Here is a 15398-nt window from a genome sequence, read left to right as displayed (position 1 = left end):
ACTGGACGGATGGTGCCAAACGTAGGTGAGGGGGCTCAAAATCACGTTAGCGAGTCCAAGGCCATGTCATGCAGCCTTGCAGACCAAACTGGCGATTTAAAAATTTTATCCTAAGTGCAATGGGAAGCCAGTTAAGAGTTTTAAGCAGGGGAGTAAATCCACACTTGATTTATGTTTCCAAAAAGATCACTCTGGTTAAAGTATAGAATGCATGGGAGAGAGACAAGAGAGGAAGCCAAAAAGGAAGGCAGAAGGCCACTGCATAAGTCCCAGACGGTGATGACAGCGACCTGCATTAGGGCGCTGGCAATGGAGGTGGGCTTTCTGTGTGTTGGAGGTGGGATCTGCAGGCCTTTTGGTGGAGTGGACATGAGGGACAGAGTGGTTAAGCATGACTCCCAGGTTTCTGACTTTACCACCAAGTCTGCGAAGGTACTATTTTACCAAGATGGGGAAGACCAGAGATCAGCAAGTTGTCAAAGAAATACTAAATACCCTTTCAGTGATTTTGCTCTGGATCCTGTGGTAATACTGCAGACACTAAGGGCAATCACAGTTCTCTTCTCATCCTCCCTGCCAAGTAACAGTCTTCCTCAAAAACCTATTTTATGCATATTAAACACTGTGGAGGCAATGCCGCAGAGATCCATTAGACACATTTAGGCGCCTCTAACGAGGTCACCTCTAAATGATGGCCAAGCATCAACTCTAGAAACTTAGGCCCATTACATGCAGTAAAACTGGGCAAATAAGGAACCTAATAAAATGTACAGTGTCTCGTGACTAACTTCTCACTAACGTTCCCTAAAGATGATTATTTTGATCAGCTAGAGATTGGTACAAGTAATAACACCCACGATTCAGTGGGCCTTCTGTGTGTTGGAGGTGGGATCTGCAGGCCTCACCAAAGATACGTCACAACTCTTTAGGTATCCCGTGTGTGTGTGCGCGCACGTGTGCACACACATATGCATGTGTTCACACGCCAATGATTTTCTATACCCTGGAAGTGAGATATTTCCCCTAACCTGCATCGGTCCAGCTGTAACAGAGCTTCAGAAAGTCCATAATATGGAGCTCCAGCTATCCACTAACTATGCAGTTGAATGACTTCCTATAAAGGCAAGGTTGCCCACCACTAAGGGCAAAGGCAAGTACATCTCCTGGGGAGGCAGTGAATGAATATTAATATAACTCATCTATGGTCACTGTGAGTCAAAGACACACAAGAGGAATCGCGTTCTCCAGTCTCCAACCTAGACGCTGTTCAGAACATAGCTTCTCTTAGGAATAGTACATGGAAAGTCATTGAAAAGTCTTGGGTGGGAAAAGGGTGAGGAGAGAGGTAAAGGGACAAATTTTGTTCTCTATACTCGTGTTATTTTTTGGCTGTTACAAGTTTGTGAATTACTTATCCAAATCTAAAAAGAAAAAAAAGGAAAGGTTATTACATGAAAACCTCCATTTCTCAAACCTCTGTAATAGAAGAAAGTTTCCCCAAAGTAACAAGAAAATTGTACTTGCTTCATAATGTTACAATTACCGAATAAGGAATGCCCTGGTGGCACAGTGGTTAAGAATCTGCCTGCCAATGCAGGGGAAACGGATTCAATCCCTGGTCTGGGAAGATCCCACATGCCGCGGAGCAACTAAGCCCAGGAGCCACAACTACTGAGCCCACGTGTCACAACTACTGAAGCCCGCGTACCGCAACAAAGAGTAGCCCCCGCTCGCCTCAACTAGAGAAAGCCAGTGTGCAGCAACGAAGACCCAACGCAGCCAAAAATTAAAAAAAAAAAAGCAATGCTTATTACATAGTTACGTCAAAAGGAACACAGCTGTACATCAAATAAATGAATTCATAAACATCTACTTGGTACTTTACAAGGCACCAAGCATCATGCCATGCTAGACGCTCTTCTCTCAGACCACTCATTTTCCCTTGCTGACCTCTGCTCCAATTGTTTCAAATTCCACCTTCCATGCCAACAATCCCCAAAGCCAGTTTTCCCTCAACTACAGAGCCAGCTATGCATCAGATATCTGCTCTCAGATGGCCCACTACCTCCCGTGTTCAACATGTCCCAAGCCAGAATCATCATCTCCCTCAGACCTGATCCATTTCCTTTATTTCACATTCGACTGCAACTTTAGGGCCACTCATTCATGAACTCTCCATGATGGTAGTTGCTTTTTGCTTGGTGCTATCATATCTTTCGCCTAGAAGAGTGACTGGTACACAATAGACACTTAATAAATATTAGCTAATTTAAAACATGGTTAAAACCATGTGCTATAATGGTAATTACAAGTTTAGAAAACTAAAAAGATCCTAGGATGTTTCTCTAGCCAGTGCCAGAGTTTACTGGAAGGGCTACAAACTGGAGGTCCAGACGCAGAAACTGGACTGTGGAAGACAAGTCTTAGTTGGCCAGATGATACTTGGAAAAACAATTGTACTCAGACAGGGCCCAAAAGCTTCCCATAGGTAACCACCACGCCTGTCTTATAAAGACAAATTCCCACCTTTATTTATTTTTTTAATCTTTTTTTTAAAAATTTATTTATTTTTATTTATTTTTGGCTGCATTGGGTCTTCGTTGCTGTGCGCAGGCTTCTCAATGTCATGGCTTCTCTTGTTGCAGAGCACAGGCTCTAGGCGTGCGGACTTCAGTAGTTGTGGCGCACGGGCTTAGCTGCTCCGCAGCATGTGGGATCTTCCCAGACCAGGGCTCAAACCCGTGTCCCCTGCATTGGCAGGCGGATTCTTAACCACTGCGCCACCAGGGAAGTCCCCCCACCTTTCTATTATATGCCCATGACCGCTGGTCTATAGTTAAACATTCTCCATCAGCAGAGGTGTTGGACATAGGCTTGAAGGCATTTCTGCACTATAAGGGTGACTATCCTAAATTATCTTTAAAGCTCCTCTGAATTTTGGGACTCCATAATTATGTTTATTTATATATGTTACTTATGTATTTATTTGCAATTATTTAACATTAAGGTGTTAAAATTGAATATACACAAATATTTGCAAAGTTTTAAGAAATCAACACACTTTTTAGACATGCTAACCTAACCAATGGAACCTAACAAAGAGTCTTTTTTTTTTTTTCAAAGAACCCAGGAATAATTTTAATACTAAACATATGTTGAAAACACTGCAGGTATCTAAATCCAAAAGATCCATCACGTATCACCACAACAAACTTGGCAGGCTCTTCACAAACTTAGATACCATTCTTTAGGGATTAGACTCCGTCTCCATTAACCTGAATCAATCTCAATCCTGGAAATCAGTCAGTCCATTCAAACAGTTGTGTCTCATTTCAGGAGGTGGTGGTATAGACAGGAGTAAATGCCCACTTCTTAGGTCTCTGTATGATGTGAGTAATCCTGCATTTAATAAGGGGCATTTTCAGTCCATTGGCCTGGTCTCAAAGTTATTCACATGATGGCATCATGGAGCATTCTTACTTATAGCTGATTGTAAACACTTTCAGGGAAGAATCAGGAGTAAAACACAACTGTCTTCCTCTCTTGACAGAGCACTATAGACAGAGATCTGGGAGGGCTGACTTTAGTAAGAATTCTTATTTTTCATTGACTTTTGTCAGTTTTCACAAGATCCCATCTGCAGCTTCCAGAACAAGTGGGGTGCCCCAGCCATCCCTTCATAGTCACCAGAAACTGTAGGGGAGAAAAAATATCTTTTTCCTCTACCATTCTAAGTTCCCAGCTGGGTCTCCGGGCTCCCTGTCCCGCGGCACAGGGCGGTGGTGGGGCCGGGAGGCATCCACTGAGGAGATGAGTGCCTGGGACTCTCCAGCTCCAATCCAGACCCGAAGCCGGACAAATACTCTTGAGTGCATAACCAAGAATTATTTTCAATCATCACCAGGCTACTGGTGAGTGATAATTTAGTTTCAATTGTGTTGTTTAATGTAACTGTGCTTCCAATTTCAAGTTCATGAATGACTCCAAAGTCACAGTCAAGCAGAGAAGAGAGAAAGGAGCTCCTTGTCTTATTCCAAATTTGAATTTAAAGGTCTGGTTACATCACTGCACAGATACAGATCAGTGTCTCCCTCAGTACATCTCATTTATTCATAAAGAAAGCATCTGTCTTCCTTTGGAATAACATATCATGGATGTATTGGATATATCTACAAAATATTCCAAAATCTGAATTTTTCTTTTCAGCTGTTTTAACAATGTCAATTAGTGCTGTCACATTTTTGATACAATCCAAGCTGATGAAAGCTTTTTGCCCCTTAGATTACAAATGCCATGGGGAAATGACCCCATCTTACTTGTTCACTGCTATTATCCTAGTGTCTAGCAGTAGCTGACAAACAGTAGGTGGTCAATAAAAGTCTGTTGAATAAATAAATTTAATTATGTAAGTATCCACCTTTATCTTAGGCCTAATTTTAGCAAAAAGACACCTATAGACTAAAAATTAGTAAAAAGAAGTCCAAACACATTTTGAGGCACAGGCAACACTGGAATACATAAGAAGGTTTCAAGATGACCAGTTTGAAAGGAAAGCACTCATATGTTTGACAAAGTTCTGTTCTGGTTGTTGGAAAATCTGCTAAATCTGTGGTCACAATTTTGAATGTTATTAAGCTACTAAAACTCTACAGCCTTCCTTTAGAAAGACTGTTAAGTCTAAAAACAAGTAAAGGATAAATAGCTTGTTTTGTTGAATGCTGATTACATACCAGATACTGTGCTTGGCACCTCACACACTTATTTCATCTAATCCTCACCAATACCCTATAAAACAGATTCTCATTACCTCCCTGTTATTGATGAGGAATCAGACACAGAGAGGCCAAGGGACCTGTCTTATGTCACACAGTGGCAAGGCAGGAATTTCAACCCAGACTATGGCTTTTAACCATTTGGCTACCTTGGCAGAGGCAATGTTACACTGATCATAAAATTACCAGGGCAGCTATGAGGTCCAAATGAGCACATGGAAAAGAGATTACAGGCACTCAGTAAATACTACTTACCATCTCCCTTCCTGGTTCTCTTCTCCCACTTTGTGAGTCTAGGGGCCTCCCATCCTGGCTCCTTAGGCAATGCTCCCTAAGTTGTAATTTGGGAAGACAAGCAGTGACCCGATAATTTGTTTCCTCCCTGCCTACAGATTTGGGGAGCTTTTGGAGATTTTAAACAATTTGTGGTATTGTTTGATGCAGGCCACTGAAAAGGAAGTAGACATGTTACAAATAATTGGGGAAGTTAAATACACCACCTCGGGTCACACAGTAAGTGGTAGAACTGAGATTTGAACCCAGGCTTCTTTTCCCCCATGTAGTGCTCCTTCTATTACTGAAAGAGGAGTCACGTAACCTCAAGGTGGGCTACTCACAAGAAAAAGGGAAGAGAAAAGAATTTACATAAAACTTTAAGAATGTGTGGAAGTCGATGAGAAATGCTGCCAGAGAAAAGCAAATCCAGAATAATACAATTCATTTTGCAGAAGGAGGGCTACAGAAGTGTCTGTAAATTGGTACTGTACTAAAGCAAGTTAGTACCGATTTGGAAAAGATGGCTGGGTCAATTTTTAAAATATCCTCTCTTCTAACCAAAGATGCAATAATTATGATAAAAAATGACTACATTTGTCTTTGTTACTAATTTAGCAAGCACAGAACATGAGCATTGTATGAAAGTAGTGGTTATGTGAAAACAATAAAAGATAGATTAAGAAATATATCTTCTAAACCTACAACGATTTTTATATGGGCCATTAACTAAAGCATGAATCTAAAAAAAAAGACATTTTTGAGCAATAAGGAAAATTTTAGTGTACAGATTAGTAGATGATATTAAATAACTTATTGATATTTTTAGCTATGTTAATGGCACTATAGTTATAGGTTTTTTAAAGTACTATTATTCAATCATTGTTAATGCATTCAAGTCACTACTTTTCAACTTGGATTGAATATAGGCATTATTGCTTAATTTTCACTGAAAATAAAGCAGTCTAATTATTGTCAATATCAAAGCTTTATTTTTGTTGCTACTGTCTTTCTCCTGTGGTTGCGATTTCCTAATTTAATGTCTAGTCACAGGACTCAACTTTTAGGACATGTTTGAAAGACACTGTCTTTAGTACTTAGGAGTCAAAATTATCTAAACACATTAATCAACAGTGGTTGAAGTGATCAACTCATTGAGACTAATAATACTTTCTTTTTTCAATCAGAGTTAGGCAAATTGTGTTTTATCTATTTGGAATGAAAACTTACTTATATTACATTTACTTAATTAAACTGTGGACATACCATAAAAGCTTCAATTATGCACTGAAATAGGTTCAGAATGTTTAGTAAATGACAAGTTGGAGATTAACATTGAATTTATCCAGAAAAGCCAGAAGTCCACCACTTGGTGCTGGCAATGTTCTCTGTTTCTTGATCTGGGTGCTCATTATATAGGCCTATTCAGTTTGTGAAAATTCACCAGCCTCTACACTTATGTTCATTTTTATGTATATTATACTTCAATTTAAAAAGTTTTACAAAATTTCTCTGTTATGTTACATACTGAAGTATTACAGATGAAATGACAGGCTATCTGGAATTTGCTTTAAAAGACTAGAAGATGGGGCGGGGGGGAGGGGAAGACCATGTATGCTAGTGGGTGGGGAAGCGGATGAAGAGGGGTGAGAAATAAATGAAGAAACAAGATTAGAAAGATGCTGACATTGTTGAGATTATATGATGGGTGCATGGAGGTTCATAATACATATTTGAAAATTACTATAATAAAAGAATTGTTAAAGGGAAGGCATAATTGCTGCTGCACCTGTGCTTGCATGTGAGCTGCTGAAAGAACAAAGAGACCTCTGACTGATCTTGGAAAACCATTACAGAAAGGGAGGAAATTAATGGATGAACTACAGCAGCAACTACAGGTTGCTCCGTACCTGTTTCCCACAGGCTCAAATGACAAACTCAGGGCTAAGGGGCTTTAAGAACCCAGAGAGAGAGGGTTTTTTGATATTCAGTGAGCTGCATACCTTCCATGGTGGTGGCCACACCTACTATTTTCAAAAAAGGAAAAGGGGGGAGGGATAAATCGGGAATTTGGGATTAACAGATTCACACTACTATATAGAAAACAGATAAACAACAAGGACTTATTGTACAGCACAGGGAACTATATACACACACACACACACACACACATACACACACACATAACGGAATCACTTTGCTGTACACCTGAAACATTGTACATCACCTATATTCCAATCAAAAAATAAATAATAAAATTAAATCAAAATTCCTTCTGTTTCCATTTGGGGAAAAAAAAAGGAAAAGGTGACCAGGTCACAATAAGCTCTACAAAATAAGTAAGTGTCGATATTTTTTCTCTCTACATTTTGACATAATAATCATTCCTTGAACTGACCAAAAAAGTCTTGGCCACAGTGTTACCTGCCTTGTACAAAGGGCAAAAGAAAAGTACCTGTCCCCTGAGCTAAGAGAGAGAAACCTTGGAGAAAGGGGGGGTCAGGTGCTCATGACCTCCCTGCCTTGTGTTCTACAGACTCACTTGCTAAATCTGTTACTGAAAGGCTGCCAGCTACATGAGGATATTTCAGCTTAGGAATGTAATTTCAACAATGCATCCATTTTCTCCAAATTCCAATAGAGTAAAAAAATTTGGATGCTCCATAATATTTCTTATAAAAGAATTTTATCAGGAACACTGTATCTTATAACCAATGTTTAAAAAACTAAATATCCATTTAGTTTCTCTTCTGGTAACTTTCTGGTATATGAAGGTATACCATAACAATGAAAAAATTTTTAAAGTGCTCAGTTTACATGAGCACTTTTATCAAATGTCCAGATGACAAGAAACTTGAAAAGATACCAAATATGTTGGATAACGGCTAGTCAGGCTGGAATAAAGGGTCCAACAAACATGCACAGAGAGGTACATACCACTTGGAAGCTGGCGAAATAGCATCACTCTTGTTTTCTTCATTTACTTAGTGAGGTAGGAGATGAACCTCTGAGTATTTGGGGCCAAGTATCTGTATCAGAGAGTATCTTCTGGGGGCTCTGATGGGCACAGCACAGCTATCCAAACACTGAAGGATTTTTTCTCATGAACAACTCTTTCCCAAAACTGGGCCTTTCTACTCAAAGTATGACCTGATAGACCTGCAGCATCAGCATCACCTGGCAACTTGTTAGAAAGACGGAATCTCAGAGTGCACCCAGACCTACTGAATCAGAATCTGCATTTTAACCAAACCCCCAGGTAATTTGTATGCACATCACAGTTTGAAAGAAGCATGGGATTAGGGGATTACTGTCAATGTGGAGGGAGGTTTCCAGAGCTCTTCCATGGGCCTCCCCTCTTCCTCACTTTTACTAATGACTCACATGAAGATACTGAAGAGCCTTCATCAAATCCCAAGTGACACTAATCTAGAAGGAAACACTCAATTGCACAAGCACCTCCTGGAGCAGGCCAGGCTTGATAGCAGATCACGTGAAAAGATGTAAGCAACCAGCAATTTGCTAAAGAAAAAAAAGTAGTGCACACTTGACTGTATTACTGCAAATCAGACCACTTCTGGAGAACAGGCTGCAGATCTGGCCACATATTCTAAGTGTGACTGAGAGCAAACCGTGGTCAAAGACAATGGTGAGAACCCAACTGGGAGGGAAAGGGATCCGGAGAGTGTTCCATGAGGAATGGCTGACCTAGAGGACATTAAACCCAAAGAGGAGGCGACTAAGTGGGGACATCATGGTTGTATTCACACATTTAAAGGACCGTCTCAAGATATTTCATTCTGCAAATGTGTTTTTGAGACTCTGCTATGTGCCAGGCACTATGCCAGGAGCTAAGGACAGAGCGAAAACCAGAACTGCTCTCTGATTTTCTAAAGCTTCCCGACTAGAGGAAGAAACTTGTCTGTTGTTCCAGAAAGCAGAACTGTGGCAGACGGAAGGCAAGTGGAAGGGCAAGGGCACCATACAAGGAAGCCCCTCTGGCCAGGGGGCTCCACCTTCATAAAGAGGGCACAGATGAAAGTGGCCTGGCCCCCCTGGGCTGAGCAGAATGGGTTAGGGAGGGGATGCATGCTTCCCGGGGAGTAGCCCAGGGGACTCCCGGGCCAATGCTATATTCCAGGGATGCAGGGTAACCGGGGCCAATATCATTAATCAAACACAAAATTTGTTCAGAATTACACTATATTCAATTTAGCCAAGAACAAATTTTTTTAAACTTAATCACAACTTAGGGTTTCAGCTAAATTTTATATGTAAATGTAAATGGTGCCTAATTTCTCTTTTAGCAGTTTTTTAAACCTAGGATTTAATAAAAATCCGTATTAACATTTTAAGCAACAACTCTGCTTAATGACTCATTTTAACTGTAATCTTACTTCTCTCAGTGACCCTTAGAACTACTCTATTTAATGTCCCTTGATATACCTTCAGAGTTGCTCATCCCACTGCTGAGAAATTATCCTAAAAAAATAACAATTCCTTTCCCTCTGCCACAAAGAACAAAAGAGGGAGGGGATGGGGAAACTAGATGCATGGAGATTCAAATGAACAACGTTTATAAAGAAAAACAGTAAATAAACCACTTAAATGTTCAATAAAACCGCCAATCTTTTTATGGCATGAAGCAGGGGAAATAAACAACATCTAACAAGTAGGAGAATGTTTAAGGTGAATTGAAAAACTATTTTAAATAATCATGAAGGTTATATAGCAACATGGAAATATACACCTAATGACAAGAAAACAACATAAACTTGCACAATTCTAGCCATGTAAAATCTATGTATGCATGTAATGAAAACTAGAAAAAAAAAGAAAAATTTAAAGTTTATTTTCTAGGTTGTGAGAATTTCTCTTTTTTAAATTTAAAATTTCAATTTCACTGTTGACCGTTCAATAAATAATTTTACAATGAATGTATCAGGAATCAAAATAATTTTAACTTATAAGTGTAATAATTTGTGTATCAGCAAGAAATGAAATCACAAAGGTGACACACAGTTGGAGCTTAATGTTCAATTGGTTCTTTGTCTTTTATAAAGCTATTTTTCATAAACAACTAAAAGTAAAAGAAAATGAGATTCATGTTATGAACAGTGCTTAACATTCATGGAAAGTAAAAAGGACTTTGTACAGCAGCTGCGCATGAACTTTGGGTAAAAGCAAAACTAAATTTCTGGATTCTATTTTGCTTTTCACCTTATTTGATCTCAGTTAACATCGTTCATGCCAAGTTGAATTTTTTTCCTCCTCTTTCCCCTTCTCTTCAAGTTCACAGATGTGAAGGAAAAAAAAAAAAAAATACACAGCAGCTCTTTTACAGTTCCCCCCGGCTCTCCCAGCAATGCCATGAACGGTGGCTTTCTGGAATGGGCTCAGAGAAAGTCAGATGTGAGAGCTATCTGGCTACCATCTGTCACCACGGGGATCACCAGGACTGAACTGACTTAGGGACAAGAGATTTGGGTTCAAGTTGTCCACATCTATAACATATAAATACTTCTACTTACCCCGCAAGGTGATTGGATCAGGAGAAAGTACCTAACACGTGGCTATGGTAAGAAATGCTTACCTTATCCTTTTTTCCCACCTTGCACTACACACACACACACACACACACACACACACACGCACACACACGCACACACGCACACACAAGTTCTGTCCATCATGAAGTCACGTGGTCCTTCTGTCTAGTATCTTTCTATTGCTCTCCAGGTGCACTCTCCACCCTTCCCTACCTTGCTCCTGCCCCCGCAGACTGATCTCTATGGATCCCATCAACAAGCCTCTGTGCCCTAGACTTCTAATTGAGTTTGTCCAATGCTGAGTCCCAGAAAGAGGTCAGGGAAGGAAACAGGGGGGTGGGGGCACAGGGCGAGGAAAGGGTGAGGTTAGGAATTCGAATATTCTACTTCTGCCGGCTGTATCCCTCAACCAGAAGTCACTGCTCCTCTCAAGGTGACCTCTTCTAAACGACAATCTCTTCTGGCTTCTGATGGCCACTCCATCCACTTGTCTCACTGCAGCTAGGGGTGGTATTAGTTCCACCATTACCACAACTCTGGGTTCCTGCTCTGTCCCTTGAGATTTCCTCTACATCCTATCCACACCTCTTTTTTTCTTTTTTTTCTTTTATTATTTTTTTAACATCTTCATTGGAGTATAATTGCTTTACAATGGTATGTTAGTCTCTGCTTTATAACAAAGTGAATCAGTTATACATATACATATGTTCCCATCTCTCTCCCCTCTTGTGTCAAAAATATGGAACGCTTCACGAATTTGCGTGTCATCCTTGCGCAGGGGCCACGTTAATCTTCTCTGTATCGTTCCAATTTTAGTATATGTGCTGCCGAAGCGAGCACCTATCCACACCTCTCCCATCATTTCCCTAAATTGAGAATACCAGCTTTTCCTGTCGGGACTCTGACTAATAAAGTCCTATCGACAGCATTCCATCTACAGCATTTACACCTTGAATCACAGGGAGAATGGGCAGTTCCAGAGTTCATCTCAGGCTGAGAGGCACACACAGGCAGGACCTGATGATTCTAAGATACCTGACTGGCAGGACTAGCCTGTGCTCCCCCACTAGGCCTGAAGTAGTCCTACAACTGAGCCCCTCTCCTCAGACCACAGGGGAATTAACATCAGTTCCTAAACCCTTGGGGCCCTGTGAACTGGGGGTGACATTCTGGGCAGACCTAGATTTTAATTCCTCAGTCCAGGCTCACTTAAAGAGTTCCAGTTTTCATAATTCAAAAACAGTCATGTACCACAATGTTCATTGCAGCTCGATTTACAATAGCCAGGACATGAAGCAACCTAAGTGTCCATCGACAGATGAATGGATAAAGAAAATGTGGCACATATATACAATGGAATATTACTCAGCCATAAAAAGAAACATAATTGAGTTATTTGTAGTGAAGTGGATGGACCTAGAGACTGTCATACAGAGTGAAGTAAGTCAGAAAGAGAAAAACAAATACCACATGCTAACATATATGGAATCTAAAAAAAAAAATGGTTCTGAAGAACCTAGGGGCAGGACAGGAATAAAGATGCAGACACAGAGAATGGACTTGGGGAGGGAGAAGGGTAAGCTGGGATGAAGTGAGAGAGTGGCACTGACATATATACACAACCAAATGTAAAATAGGTAGCTAGCGGGAAGCAGCCGCGTAGCACAGGGAGATCAGCTCAGTGCTTTGTGACCACCTAGAGGGGTGGGATAGGGAGGGTGGGAGGGAGATGCAAGAGGGAGGAGATATGGGGAAAAAAATAAAAAGAAAAGTAAATAAAATAAAGAGTTCCAGTTTTACCCCCAGTTTAAAATGGTCTCCAACTCACCAATTTCTTAGGGACTGGGGGAGGGGAAAGAGCAGCTTCCCAAAGTCCCATCCTTCCAACTGTGCCACTGTCTCAAGTGTGGAGTTGGGAAACAGGGCACAAGAACTGACTCTCCAACACCAAATGGGCTATTTTAACCTCTGAAAGAGTGGGAAAAGAACGTGGAGTAAACAGCTCCCTGCTACCCTCATACATTTCTCTCCCTCCCAACTCCCAGGAAAGGAGGACACTAAGGCTCACAGAGGGTGCGTGTGGAAGACAGAGCCAAGACTGATCTGGGTATCACATCCCTGTATTCGGTCCTGGCTGCTGGTCCAACCTCAACGACAATAACCATACTCTCCCCTTTGGTCTGTGCTAGCCAGCTGCCCAAAGGCAAATCAAAGGTTTAGTCCTAGCCCACCATGACAGCATCAGACTTTTACTGGTTTAAGATGGACTTTTCTTGGCCCTGGAGACACAGAACTAAGGACCTCAGTTCTCCTGTCAGCACCCACCATATGCAGAGCACTCTTCTAGGGGCCCTGGTGAGTTGCAAAGAACCACCCAATTCTTTCTTTTTAAAATTTACTTTTTAATTAAGAAGACCAGAGAGCTAAACGTGAGGCACAAGAGAAGGGCATGGTACACAGAGCTTTACCCAGCAGAAAGGTGTCAGAGAGGGAGGATAGTGGCATAGGAGGAGCTCAAGGTCTGGGTCACACTATGATATGTGAAACATGGGCAAGTCCCAACCTTTCTAAGACTCCATTTCTTCACCATTAAAATGAGGTCAGTAACAGTGTCTACTATTAATGATATCATTATTTACCAGGGTTGTTGTGAGTATGAAACTAAATGATATGTGTAACAATCCCTGGCACAGTGGCAGCATGCTCTGAGGGCACAGTCAATGCCAGCCTTTATTATCAGACCCAACTGAACTTGCTTAAGCCTCCTCTGGCGAGAAATCAAATTCCATGCCTTACTGGTATTTTACCTGCACCCTAGGACTTAAAAGCCTTTGTTTTCTTTTAAGGGAAAGTATATTACAACATTATCAAATGTAACAAAATGCTTTCCTGTTACGTAAGACCACTGAGATAAAAAATAGTCGTTAAATAGACATTTTAGAACCTCCGCTCAGAGGCGGGTTCCACGAGGGCGGGTTTCAGCTGAGAGTAAGTTTAACAAGAGATGGAGCCACCAGAGAAAGCTAACAAAACCATGGGATGCTCTATTAGGACCACAATATGTAGAAAAAGGAAGGAGGTTATATCTGAAGAAACCAGGAATCCACAGTCTATAAAGAAGGGCTTGGGCAATAAAACGGAAGATAGCTGTCTTCAAGTACTTAAAGGGTTGAACATGTGGTGGAAGAGACTCACTAAGTAAATCCAAAGGGTCAAAGACTGTAGTTTCCTGTGAGGAAGAATGTTCTCAGGCTAACAGAGAGGTCCCCCACGTAAGAAGGGATCTCACTGGTGGGCACACTGGAAAACCCTGCGTCCTTTCCTATCTGAGCATCTGTAATCCTAATGTCTTGTTTGGACACCAGAAATAAACATAAGTGGGAATCAAAACAGTGGAGTTCGTGTGTGTGCAAGCATTTCTCATCCTGAGAACAGCAAACCCTCGAGAGAGTAATGTGGGGACTCAAACTTAGTCCCTTGTTACACACACTTAGGCATTCTTATTTCATTTGAGAGATGTCTAAATTTAAAAATAAATAACAGGGCTTCCCTGGTGGCGCAGTGGTTGAGAGTCCGCCTGCCGATGCAGGGGACACGGGTTCGTGCCCCGGTCCGGGAAGATCCCACATGCCGCGGAGCGGCTGGGCCCGTGAGCCGTGGCCGGTGAGCCTGCGCATCCGGAGCCTGGGCTCCGCAACGGGAGAGGCCACAACAGTGAGAGACCCGCGTACCGCAAAAAAAAATAAATAAATAAAATAAATAAATAAATAAATAACAATCTTACAGTGTTCTTTTCTTAGAAAATAATCAGCCCAACACTACATCCAAAAAACACAAGTACAACCTGCAGCATTATTTTGAGTAAGGAAGCTAAGAGTTCCACTTAGTCAAAGGCATCTCTGCTTTTTGCTCTGTTAGTCTCAGAAAACTAAACACGGGGAAAAAAATTTTAAAAGATTCTAAAAATCCAGCCACTGGGAAGAAAGTGATTCGACATTTTCTTTTCTTTGTTCTACCTGCCAAAAAAGATAAAGTGGGTTTGGAACTGAGAGAAACGACAAAAAGAAAGAAAGGGTAGAAAAAGGCATTTGAAAGAGAAGCATGAGAGTTTAGTGACATTAACCACCCAGAACCTTACTGAAATTCCAGATGTGTGACGTGCACACTTTGCTGTCTCTACCCACCTCTTCTTTTTCACCCCTGGTTAGCAGGAGGGAAGGATATAAAGGCAGAAGCACATCTTTCATTCAGCCCATTTGCTGCCTTTGAAGGCGATCACACTTGAGCCCAGGAGAACGTTAATGCTCATCACCATAGAGGCAGCTGGAACGTCAAACCCAGAACTGTGGAATCTCAAAACATGAGGCACCTGTGACAGGTTTCGGGGTGGGGGCAAGGGACCAGAGAACCAAGTTACCAGGCAATGCCGGTCTTCAGAAGCTCTTCTGAAGCAATTCATATTCTTAAATTCTCAGCTTTTTTTCCTTTCAGAAGATGGAGACAATTACTAATTCTTTGGAGCTAAATGAATTCCTTCTGTTCACAGAAGACATTATACCAGACTTCACAGCCCTCAGACCCAGTGAGAAATGAATGATCTACTAAAGGACATACAATCAGGTGTAGATACCTACATTATAAAGTGTGGCTTTCACCTGAACTGGAGAAAGCAATCTTTGTCCTAGATCACAGGGTATTTCGTTGTAATCCTATCCTTCCAGTACTGTTAGACTGGGGAGACTAATAAGTAAGCAGGGTGCTAAGTGCTACCATATCCACTTTATACTCCAGGAGAAGTGGAAAT

At 41.2% G+C, this 15398-nt stretch overlaps 1 protein-coding gene and 1 non-coding gene across 10 annotated transcripts in view; both read right to left on the bottom strand.

Moving 5' to 3' along the window:
* ZHX3 (zinc fingers and homeoboxes 3) overlaps nt 1-15398 on the bottom strand; it is a 142436-nt gene that overhangs the window by 91379 nt on the left and 35659 nt on the right. The window lies entirely within an intron of this gene.
* LOC117202521 (U6 spliceosomal RNA) lies at nt 11328-11434 on the bottom strand. The gene has a single exon (XR_004484944.1). It is a non-coding gene; the product is annotated as a U6 spliceosomal RNA (small nuclear RNA).

The sequence above is a fragment of the Orcinus orca genome, chromosome 16, assembly GCF_937001465.1.
Source record: "Orcinus orca chromosome 16, mOrcOrc1.1, whole genome shotgun sequence".
NCBI lineage: Eukaryota > Metazoa > Chordata > Mammalia > Artiodactyla > Delphinidae > Orcinus > Orcinus orca.
This window is presented reverse-complemented; position numbering and strand designations above follow the sequence as displayed.